General features: G+C 35.5%; 1 protein-coding gene across 3 annotated transcripts in view; it reads left to right on the forward strand.

Annotated features, from left to right (window-relative positions):
• RABGAP1L (RAB GTPase activating protein 1 like) overlaps positions 1–12,743 on the forward strand; it is a 748,424-nt gene that overhangs the window by 219,789 nt on the left and 515,892 nt on the right. The gene's annotated exons all lie outside the window — the stretch shown is intronic.

Here is a 12,743-nt window from a genome sequence, read left to right on the forward strand (position 1 = left end):
TTATTTCATATTCTCATTGGATGGCATTTTAAGTAAATACTGGTTTCATAGCTGCAGTAAGTCATAAATGTTTTGAACTTCTTTAAAAACTGTTTTGGTGTTGTGCAGTGAATGGTTCTGCCTTTTGTTCTGAGCACTTGTTGTGGATAGTGGTAAACAATGCCTTGGCTTTCATTTTTTCGTTGAAGTGGAAGCTATTTATATTTCAAGTGTTTTCAATGAAGCTTTCTTACTGTATGAGATTTATATACAATTATATTTGTACACAGTATAAATATACTCTAGTATAATTTTAAAATCAAATTAACTTAAAATGAAATTATTTGCTCTGCCATGGTACTGAGACCTCAGTAAGTCATTGGGTCCATATGGCTACTTGTCCCATGTGATTTAGGAGTGAACCAAGGGAAGAAGGGGCTTGCACACCATGGGGAAGGAATAACAGTGGTGCTCACACTTATATATGTGTTTTCATGATATTAGAGTTTTCTTGCAATTTGCATGTGCTCAGTTACATGGATTTAAAGGTTGTCTAGTTTTAACTTAACCCCCACAGGATATATGAGTGATTTAAAGAGATTGCTATCATAGGATGTTATATATCAAGATACTAAAAATAACAAAAAACAGAAAACAAAAACACTAATCTGTCCCTTCAAGTAAGAATTAATGTTGTATAAAGGATGACAAAGCAACTACTTCTAGAAATAAACTCATGTTATAGAGAAGGACATTTGAAACACTTGGCAATTTAAACGTCACTATGTGAAGTCACACTGAAAGCTATATGTGTTATTATAAAACTCTTAACATCTTCTTAAAAACCTGGAATCAGAAATTTCAAATGTGTTTAAAACTTGTACAAATAGTTGCAGAAAATTTTGGACTGACTGTTAAAAATACAAAAATAAAACAGCTTCTGGTTTACTGATAAGAATTCATTTGAGGGGTGCCTGGCTGGCACGGTCGGTAGAACATGTGACTCTTGATCTTGGGGTTGTGAGCTCAAGCCTCATGTTGGGTGTAGAGATTACTTAAAAAAAATAAAATCTTTTTTTAAGGAAAAAAATTCATTTGAGAAAATGGGTGATTTCCTAACCAAATTTCAACAAAATGATTGATGGGTGCGACTGAAAAAAAATGATGCTCCTCTATTTGGGTCTCTGGATTTCTGTCAGTCTTTTTCAAATATGATAATGATTAAAACCATGAATGAAGAAAACTATTTTTGAAACAAGTTTCAAATTGTTGTTTCATAAACTGCTAAACCAACGTATTAAAAAGTAACTCATATTGTATGATTCTGTTTACATGAAATGTTCAGAATAGGCAAATGCACAAAGGCAGAAGGTAGGCTAATGGTTGCTGGTGGCTGGAGGATGGAAGAATTGGGAATGACTGCTAACAGTTACAGGGTTGATTTTGGGGTGATGGAAATGTTCTGGAATTTCATAGTGGTGATGGTTGTACAATATTGTGAATATACTAAAAACCACTGAATTGTACACCTTAAAATGGCAAATTTTATGTTATGTTTTATGTTATCTCAATAGAAAAATTGCACAAAATAACACATTTTTAAATGACCCATGTTCAATATTGAATATTTTTGTGCAGCCTAAGTTTTTCATTGGTTTTATCTTTTTTTATATCCTATCTACATTTCTGTGCTTTATAAGATCTATATTTACAGTAGCACTTGTGCATAATAAAAATTAACGAAATAAATACACATGTATTGGAAGTTTATGGCCAGAAAAGTTTTTATTAATGGAGGTATCTAAGAAGAAATGTCCAGAGACCATAACTCTTGGGTGTCAGATCACTTTTTTATATAAATAACAAATTGTATACTTTTAATGGCTGCTTATAGGATAGCAGCTACTGCCATATCCCTTTCTCTACTAAGAGGCTTTTAAAATTCATACCTTTTAGGATTTCAGACTTTGGGAGAAAAATAAAGAATAGTCTTCCACGATGTTACTTACGAACTCCCGACAATACAGTGTATGTCACATACTTGATAAAAGCCTTACCATATATACTGAGCACCATGGTAATTTTGAATATACAATTGCGGGAAGGAGTTTAAGATCAAGAGACAGAATGGCAAAAAATGTTTTCATTGAATAAAATATTTTGAGACTCTCTTTCACTCTGAGATCTGGCTGCGATTTACTTTTTGCATGTGAAGACTGGAGGGAGGCGAGAGCCATATTATTTTTTTCTAGCAGTAGTAGACAGATCCCTGGGCCTTGCCAGTTGTGAGACTTGGCATCTGTCTCTAGGCGTTCCATTCTGAATCACCTGCCTTCGTTCTGTAGTTCCTGTTTCCTGCAGTTTCCGAACTTGAGGAGCAATAGCAATCCCTTAATTCTCTGGACTGTAGTAATGGTGGCAAACCCGAAAGCTAACAGTGGTGTCCCCAGTCTTCTGGTCTTCAGCCCTTCCAGTGCTTCAGTACCTAAGTTCTTCCATTAAATCTCTTTTGAAGTACTTCCCTGACTGAACTCTGTCTGATGTACTTGGCACATGCTTGTCACCTTGTCACAAAATGGCTGCTTTGCACCTGGTGGTGTGTTCAGAAAAGAAGGAAGACAAAGACAGTCAAACTGAACTCTAAGGGAACAGTCCTCCAGGCTGCCAAGTCTGCCCAGGACTTCTGACACCAGCTGAAAGTTTGGGGGTCCACAGAACCACTCTTACTTCATACCAGCTCAGCTACAAGTTTGGCCAGAAAACCTTGGAGAGCCAGTATAGCAAAATGTTTTACTCACAAGTATAGGTTTGGTTTTGTTGGTTGTTTTTTTTTTTTAATAGCAAAACAATACAAACCAGAACCAACCAAAGGAAGAGATATATAGAGCAGAATCTGGGACTGAGAGGATTTCAGATATGATGCTTGCATCGTCCTCAAGGACACATTATCTTTCCTGCATCAATGTGTAGTAGCACGCACTTAGAAAATCACCAATGGAGGAAGCTCACCAAGCTTTGGACTCCAGAATTTTTATTGGGGTTTCATTACATTGGCATAATTGATTGAATCATCACCCACCTGGTTGAACTCAATCTTTAGCTCTTTCTTCTCCCCTCCCCTGAAGTTGGGCTGATATCACCTGGCTCAACACCTCTAACCACATGGTTGATTTTTCTGGCTTGGCTAGCCTCCATGCTGAGTCCTCTTTTTAACATAAACTGTCTAGAGGCCCACCATGAGTTGCCTCCTCAACATAAACTATCAGATATGGTTGAAGGAGCCCACCCCAAATGAAAAAAAGACACTCCTATCATTTGGGAGATTCCAGGGATTTAGAGGTTATCTCCCATAAGTTTATACTGAGGCTAGACCTCTCTTTGGCATATCTGAACCAAGTCTGTTGCCCCGCCCTTTTTTAAAGATCCATTTATTTATTTTAGACAGAGAAAGAGAGTGCATGTGAGTGGAGGTAGGGGCAGAGGGGAGGAAGAGGAAGAGGAAGAGGGAAAGAATCCCAAGCAGACTCTGCAGTGAGTGTGAAGCCTGATCTGGGGATTGCTGTCATGACCCATGAGGTCATGACTTGTTAGATCACAACCTGAGCCGAAACCAAGAGTCGACACTCAACAGCCTGAGCCACCGAGGTGCCCCTGTCTGTTGCCCTTTTAAAGAGCCTTCCCGTAAACCTTAAGCAGCAACTTTTACTTAATCTTTTTGACCAGAATTCTGTTACTTGGCTACTATCTCCCTGGGAAGTTGCGAATTTTTTTTTTTTTTTTAAGATGGGTATATTGCTTCTCTCCTCTACCCACTGAAATATGGGTTTATTAATAAGGATGAAAAGAGAAAATAGATATTGGGTAGACACCCACCTTTCTCTGCTACAGTTGCCTGTTAATAGAGGCAATAGTTGAGATCTGTTGTGGAATAATTTGTTATAAAAATTAAGCTTAGTAGTTTGTTTATTTTAGAATGACAAATGTTTAAAAATTGCCACTAGAGATTGACTAACAATGTAGAATTTAAGATAGTTTAATAAATATTTCCACGTTCAGTTTATACATTTATGACTATGTAAAATTTTTAATGTTACTTCTATTGTTAACAGTACAATTTATCAAAAACAACATTTTCATACAAACAGTATAGAAATGTGTGGCTCTGATAATGTTCCTTTATTCAAGCTCTCAAGTTACAACATTTCTGTGAGAGGAAGTACAATGGTATATTTAGTTTCATTGTCTTCCTTCTAATAAAAGATAATAAAAGATGAATGTTAAGTATCTTAAAAAAACAATTTTGTCCTTTTTCTATGTTTAAGGGTAGAAATCAGACAGCAAGTGCTTGTAGCCAAGAATGTATGTATGTTCTTTGGTGGTGAATACATATAAGTTTACCAGCCGCTCAGTAGAAAAAACATGAACACCCAGAGGATTTTCAGTAAGAAGTGCCTCCAGTATTTGGTACTAGTTCGTCATGGTTCAGCAATTGGTAGTGTCTTCTTTGGTCCAGTTAATTTTTTCATGTCTTATCAAGGAAATGGCACTATTTCAAGGTCAGTTAATGAAGTAGTTCAGCTTGAACCAATAGTTGCTTTATAAAAACCCTACCAAAGACCTAAGATTATGTAAGGAAGGAAGATGAGTATTTACAGAAAACTTACCTAAGATTTGGCTTCTCTGAAAAAGTAGTCTGTTGGAGCACCTGGCTGGCTCAGTTGGTGGAGCATGCAGCTCTTGATCTCAGGGTTGTGAGTTCGAGCCCCATGTTGGGTATAGAGATTGCTTAGAAATAAAATCGTTAAGAAGAAGGAAAGAAAAGAAAGAAAAAGTAGTCTTTTTATCATTATCATATCTTAATTCCCTCATTTATATAATGGTCTTAATCTGTATCTTATGGAATTGTTGGGAGGATTCAATTAGATAATCCACATAAAGCACTCAGAGCATGCCTAGTACATGGTAAGCACTCATTAGTGTTAGGGATGAGGAAAATGATAAAGCAATATATGCTTCAATGAGTGGCACAGAAAAGTACTATGGGAAAAATAGAGATTACGATGGGTTCTTGAGATCTATGCAGGTTTCAGGACATCCATTTGAGAAAAGAGAAAAAAGCAAAGCAAGATGCATAACACCCTGTTATCTACTTGTGCAACTAATTCATTCTTTAACTGATCAAACATTAAGATGTCTTCTGTGTTTGACACTATGCTAGGTACTGGAGGTATAAAAAGAGTAACCCTACCCTTGTAGGAGTTAACAGTCCAGTGCGGGAGGCAGTCAAGAAAGTGGAGAAATGGTGATCACATGGTAAGTGCTGGGACAGAATTATGAGCAAAGTGTTAAGGGAGCAGAGTGGAGCAGCCAACTTTGCCTAGGAGCAACGAATAGGAGGATATATTTAGGCTGAGGCAGTGCCAAGCATAAAGACAAGAGTTGTGAAAGCTCCTGCCATGGTCCGGTTGTGGGAAGTGCAATATGACTCATGGGGGCGCTCTAGACTATAAACTCTCAGCAAGGATTGTGTCTGGATTTTGCTTACTGCTGTAATCTTAGCATTCAACCCTAGGACTGCCCTCTAGCTGATGCTAGAAAACAATTGCTGAGGGAATTAATGGAGTGTGTGGGTATTATGGAGTGATGGGCATTATGTCTAGTGCTTTCTTATGTTCTTTCCATGTAAGTCTGACCGCTTTGGTGATGCAATTCCCATTTTTACCATTGAGGAAAAAGGAGGTGCAGTGAGATTAAGAGACACACAATTACTAAATCGCAGAATCAGTTTTTGAACCCATAAAATAGAAAACTCTAAAAGAGAAACAAAAGGGATAGGGCATTCTTACATTTTGTCTTTTAAAGATCCATTGGAAGGAAAAACTCGTTCTCTGTATTTTTCTCATTGTTAACCATTAAAGATAATAAAAGGCTAAAGAAGTAAAAGCAGTACTATCCCTTTTCTCTGCTTTATACTATTCATTGTATAGAAATGCAGTTTATAAACTAGGTATTATTCAGTTTATATCGGGAAACATGTATAAATCTTACAAGTGGTAGAAAAGATCTAAATAGTACTTTATAGAATCAGTAATTGAAAAGTACTAAAACACCTAACTTCAAGCCATCCCTTTTAAGATGGGTCTTTACAGTCTATCCTTTTTAAAAAAATATTTATTTATTCATTTATTTATTTCAGAGAGAGAGCAAGCACGAGTGAGGGGAGGGTCAGAGGGAGAAGGAGAGGGAGAAGCAGACTCCCCGCTAAGCATGGAGCCCAACTCGGGGCTCAATCCCAGAACTCTGTGATCATGACCTGAGCCACCCAGGTGCCTCTACACAGTCTATCCTAAAGTGGCCTGAGGCTTCGACCATTGTCTGCTGCTGCATGATTTCTACCAAAGGCTGAGGGCTTCAGCACTGTTTTTGGATCAGTGGCAGACTTGTACCACATATTCCTGAAGTCATTGCTTAGATATTTCTTGTTATTCCTATGAAATTAGCATTCTTCATAATTTTGAGGTGATCTGAAAAGACAGTAGAGGATTGTGACCCTATTTCCCCTGTATGATCAAGCAGACAGAATTTAGAGCTTCTGAACTGAGAATTAAATATTAATATCTGGCTTGAGGAGCCACTGAATAATGATTACATTTTCACATATTTAGCAACCATTTGACATGGGGGAGATTGTGTGCATTTAAGGCAACTTGAATTTTATGTTGTTTTACAGTACCGTATGCGTAATTTTTAAAAAGATTTTATTTATTTTAGAGAGAGAGAGAGCAAGTATGATCGGGGGAGGAGCAGATGGGGAGGGAGAGGGAGAGAAAATCTTAAGCATACTACATGCTGAGCATGGAGCCCAGCGCAGGACTTGATCTCTTGACCCTGAGATCATGACCTGAGCCAAAACCAGGAGTCAGATGCTTAACCCACTGAGCCACCCAGGTGTGCTGTATGTGTAATTTCAGTAATTACATGACATGTGTGGTATAGTTTATCTATCAAGTCTGCTGATTATTATTTGCATAACATGACAAATACTGGATCATGGTCTGTGCTCTTTTGTAGAATTCATGTAATTTGTAACATTCATACTTTACACTTTGTTAAAAATCAAAACAAGGTTTTAATTGATGAGCTTTCAGAAATAACATCATCACAAGCCATTTACCACCACCACTTGAATTCTTGTTTTTTTTTTTTGTTTTTTTTTTAAAGATTTTATTTATTTATTTGAGAGAGAGAGAGAGAGAGCACATGAGAGGGGGAGGGCCAGAGGAAGAAGCAGACTCCCCGCTGAGCAGGGAGCCTGATGCGGGACTCGATCCTGGGACTCCAGGATCATGACCTGAGCCGAAGGCAGTCGCTTAACCAACTGAGCCACCCAGGCGCCCGAATTCTTGTTTTTTTTTTCTGAGTGAATCTTCTCTTCAAAAAATGTATGTGTGTATGTGCACACACAATTTCTTTTTAAAGGATTTAAGTTCCAGTGCTAGATTGATCTAGATTTGAGTCTTACCCCTCCCATATATTAATTTATGATCTTAAAAAGTTATCCCAACTTTCTAAGCCTCAGTTTCATCATTTATAAAGCAGGGATAATAGTAATACCTGATGGGATTGTTGTGGGAATTAAATAAGATGATAAAGTGCTTGGCACATAGTAAGTATTCAAGATTAGCTTCTACTGTTTTTACCAATATGATGTTACATCATGAACATGGTAACAGTGGTAATGGGTATTGGTGTTGGTCTATATTTCTACTTTAATATGTGTATTAGACTACTTCCAGTCACATAGTTTTCACTAGAGCACATGATGTGAATAATAGCTGTGATGGAATTGAGAAGGAATCTTTTTAGAAGTATGAAGTGTCAGACTTGTCTTTTTCTGTTTTTTTTCTTTTTTTCTGGTTGGTGAATGTCGTGGAATATTTGAATCCTAAAACTTGACTTTGTAGTGATTGTATGATTTATTATTTTAGTGATTAGGCATATTCAAGTATATCATAAAGTCAAATGATGTTCTCTAAAAACCACTCCTAATGATTGTCTGATATAATCAAGACTACAAGGCAGTATTAGTCTCATTCACTTATTAATTCATTTATTCATTCAGTAACTCTTTATTGAGCAGCTTTTATGGGCCAGGCTTTCTGTGGTTTCTAGGGCTGTGTAGATGAAAAGAGTTCATACCCTTGATGAGTGTAGCCTAGGGAAAGCCAAGTCTGTGCACGGATAGATTGAGTATGATACAGATTATAATAGGTATCTTAATCCAGTGTGTGGAATACAAAAGAGGTAGTCTCAGCTCTGCTTGGATGAGCCAGGGAAGAGTTCACAAGGAAGAGGGCGTCTGAGGTGGAAATTAAATGTCTGAGCAGGATAGGAGAAGGGAGTGTCGTATAGAGTTGGCTTATGTAATGATTCAGCTGCCAGTTAGTGACTTAGCTGGGATTGTGAAAGGAGCCTTCACAAGTGAAATCCTTTCCTCACTCCCCACCCCTGTTGACCATCCGCTATTCATGGGTCAAGGCTTGTCCCCTTGTTAAATGGGAAGAAAGTAATAAAGTTTATTCTTGTTAGAATAAATATTTGAAGTGAAAAACTTCAGAAAATATGGCATATCAAAATGATATCACAAGGGAATATTTAATTGGTTACCTAGGGTTGATGTAATAGAATTTTAACAAGTAATATTATAGGTATTTGAGTACTTATTGTATGCCAGGTACTGTGCTAGGATGATAATACATATTAATTTTTAGAATCAAAGAACTGAAAAAATACTATCTTGGCTAAATATTAAACAGTATAAGCTTGCAAAGTAGAAGTCTAGTTTTATAAACTACAGAGAGTGTGTGCTCAAACTTCTATCAGCCAAAAGGGCAGTAGTTGCAAATAATACTTTGGTAGTTGCTGCCAAAAATCTCTTTTGGAATATAAATAAAAAAACAACCATGAGACTGGCCTGTTTTAAGATTCTGCAAGTTCTCTACTTTCTTGAGCATTATATGGACAGGTGAGTCTTCACTGTGTTTATTCTTGTCAGGTTATTGGTGCTGCTCAGAGTAAAGCCTGTCCTCTCTATTCTCCAGTGTATTGTTGTAGCAGATGGCTTTTAATAAAACATGTAGGTAAAGAAAATTTTTTACTCTATTTTGGTGGAACATACTGTAATTATAATTACTGGACATTCTCAAGAGGAGATGTTTAAATTGGTATTTTTCTTATGATTGAATAACATGTACAGAATATTTAATTGAAAAGTCAAGTAATAGTATCAGTTACAGATTTCTTTTATTTGATAAGTTTCACAACTAAATTAAACTCTGTACATAATGTAGCCAGGTAGTTGTTTGCTTTTTCTTTACATGGTTTATTTTTTAAAAATTCAGTGCTGTATGTCAGATAACGCTCAGCACTAGATTTCATCAAGAGGCAGGGCACTGTTTAATTACATGGCTGCTCTGTTCTCTATCATCACCTTGTCTAGTTGTAGGAAATGAGCTTTTTGATAGAATGGGGTTATTCCAGCTGGGTCTGTATCATTGGTATGTATAAAAGCCACAGGCTCTTGTACTGAATGGTACATTACTGATATAGCCATAAAATTTACAAAAATTTCTCCAGAAAATTTATAATTTTTTAAAATGTACTAACCCTCAAAATAAGGTGCGCAAACAGAATAAAGAGTATTCACTGTACTGTAATGCAAATGCCTTAAACAGGTAGATACCAGAAGGTCTTTGTTAAAGGAAATCAAGAATTATTGAAAAAGATTCTTTAAGAAAATGTACGTTATTTTCTCTTTTCTTGCATAGTGAGGGCAGTGGTTTCTTACTACATAATTATACCTTGCTTCTTATTACTTTTTCACAGCATCATTTATATCAAATTTTCTTTCATCCTCTGAGGTCTTTCATTTTCTATCATATCTGTATTGACACTTGCATGTATCAAAACTACAATTATATGTGAATCTGACATGCACTAAAAGTCTTTCCCCCAGCATTGACATTTTTCTGTAAAAATTTAAAAATATACTCATACTTTCATGTGCTTAAGTGACAATGTTCTGTTTCTATAACAGATAATGTTTTTGTTATCCTTTAAACATAGTAGATAGTTTACAGGTAAATTAAGGAACAGATGATCTTCTAATGTTACCTTTATTTTCATGTCATGGAGTTAGTGAAGGAGTATACTGTTTTCAGGGAAGTCTTTTGGGTTATTGAGCATAGATCATTCAGTGGCATAAAAGTTGTATTATTATAGCATTAGAATTAAGGATAAGAGGAAAACTGATATTTTTCCTAAATCATGCAAATTTTCTTTTTTTTTTTTTTTTTAAGACTTTATTTATTCATTTGAGACAAAGAGATACAGAGAGAGAGAGAGCATGAGCAGGGAGAGAGGCAGAGGGAGAGGGAGAAGCAGGCTCCCTGCTGAGCCAGGAGCCCGATGTGGGGCTCGATCCCAGGACCCTGGGATCATGACCTGGGCCGAAGGCAGATGCTTAACCATCTGAGCCACCCAGGCGCCCCTAAATCATGCAAATTTTCAAGAGTCTGGGATTATAGTATGACTCCTGGATCCCAATCTCATAATAACCTTTTTTCCATAATAACTTTGTTAATCTTACCTGCACATGTTTCTAGAGTATATTTATATTTTATTGGGTAATGTATGGTGAGTTTTCCCCAGTTTTTGCATTGACTTACTTTTTCATTCAAATTTATGTTTACATCTGTTTACCATTAATTAGTATCAGGGTTAAAAAAAAGTGTGCGACAACAGATATGAGACAGGGACCAAAAATCCACTCCCCTATTCCCCATATTACACATTTCTTATCATATTTTTGTAACAGTTACCAGTTTCATTTTGTAGGTTCTTGTTTGATTACTTCATGAATCATTCTCAGTATCTTTATCCTTTTGTGTCTCATTATAGTATATATTTGTCTCTCTGTCATTTCTTCCATTCTGTTACCTGCTTCCTTTTCTTAACTGTCCATAATGTAGCTCTAAAATGTGTTTTTCATTATTTGGTATTTTATATTTGCTGGGTTTCATTTTTCCTATGAATTTCTCAGTTTAGGCTGCTTGTTAGTTGCATGGCTTTTAGTTGATTTTTAAACTGACAAGACAGTAGACTGTGTCATTATAGAGAAACTGTCATTTTGTCTCTCCAAACAAAATGTACTTTGTATCCCCAGAGCCTGGCACTAGCCTTGAGTATAAATATTTGTTGAATGATTGCATGAATTAAACTATAGGTCAGTGCTCCATGATTTAAAAAAGTAGGAGGGGTTAATTGGTTATGGTATTATAATTAAAGAATTATATTAGAAGTTAAGAATGTTGGTTTTTTGTTTTTTGGGGTTATTGTTTTGTTTTGTTTTTTTAATAGAACGCTTCAAGTTATTGACCAGAGCTGATTAACTGAAGTCTCACTTTTTTCATCACATTTAATGAGTAGCTCTTAGGGACCAGATGCAAGACTAGTCATTGAAAAGTTGTCATCTTAATTTATTCAATATTTTCATTATAAGATAAATAATTACTTCTTTTAAGCTTATGGAGTAGATATGTAATTGTTAATATGCATGCACAAAGACCCCAAAATATGACACAATACATCTCCTATTGCAAACTCATATCCTATTTTCTACTTCCTTCTCCCGTCAATAGAAAAAAAATAAATGGAAAAGCTAAAGGACCATTGAGTAAATTTAAGATTATTGTAGGCCTTAGAAAAATTCAATTTCTTTGAGAAATTTCTTGAGCTTCTTCCAGAAGATACGAGATAAATACCATGTTGGAGATACGGTTGATGCTGCAAATTTTTTTCAGACTTTAAAGCTTTATTCCATAAACTGGCTTTTGATTTAATTAATATATTCATTGCATAGACTGTTTCAAAATAAGTATTGTAATTCATTCAATATGTTGTTATTTAAAAAGAATAATTGCACCATAAAAATTTATTATGATTCTCATTTGGTTGTTTTTTCTCTCTATTAAATTTTTACTTTTTCTAGATTCACAATTTTATCAGTAATGCTTCTATTAAAAATATAATTGGTTCTACTTTTTTATATACAAACTTTTATTCCTAATGAATGATGAATAGACTAGGTAAAAGTTGCTTAAAACTTTTTTATTGCGGGGTTGGAATATTATGGATATGCATACTTGAGAGCTTTACTTGTTACTGCTGTCAGAATAATTCAATCACTTCTACCCTTTAAGAGCTGATCTCTGACATGTTTATGAAAGCTACTTAATCTTTTAATAGATGACTAATTTTCTGAAGACAGCATTATGAAGCTTTTACCTTGATAACCTGCAAAAATGATGTGAAAAGGAGCAATTCCATTTAACTCTTTAAAACTTCAGTTCTTGTTTGAAAAAGTATAATGGCAATTTTTAACTGAAAACTTAAAAAAAAAAAGAAGAAAGCTTATCTTAATTTTTCTACCCATCTGTCTATTAGGTACTTAGATACTCTGGATAAGATTCCGTCTCTTCATACAGATTATGTAATTAAAGTCTGTAGCTTTCCTACTTCACTTTTTAGGGACTTCAGATCTTTACTTTGAATAGTTTCAAAGGTCACATCTTTGCAGGGATGATTTAGGTATGTTTACAAAATTTCTTTCTCATTTAGTCCTATAGAGCTGACCATGCAGTCAAAAAGGAAAATTGATCTTTATTACATACTATTTAAAATCAAGATTTTCTGAGTAAAAGAAT

Source organism: Halichoerus grypus, chromosome 7 (genome assembly GCF_964656455.1).
Source record: "Halichoerus grypus chromosome 7, mHalGry1.hap1.1, whole genome shotgun sequence".
Classification (NCBI taxonomy): Eukaryota; Metazoa; Chordata; class Mammalia; order Carnivora; family Phocidae; genus Halichoerus; species Halichoerus grypus.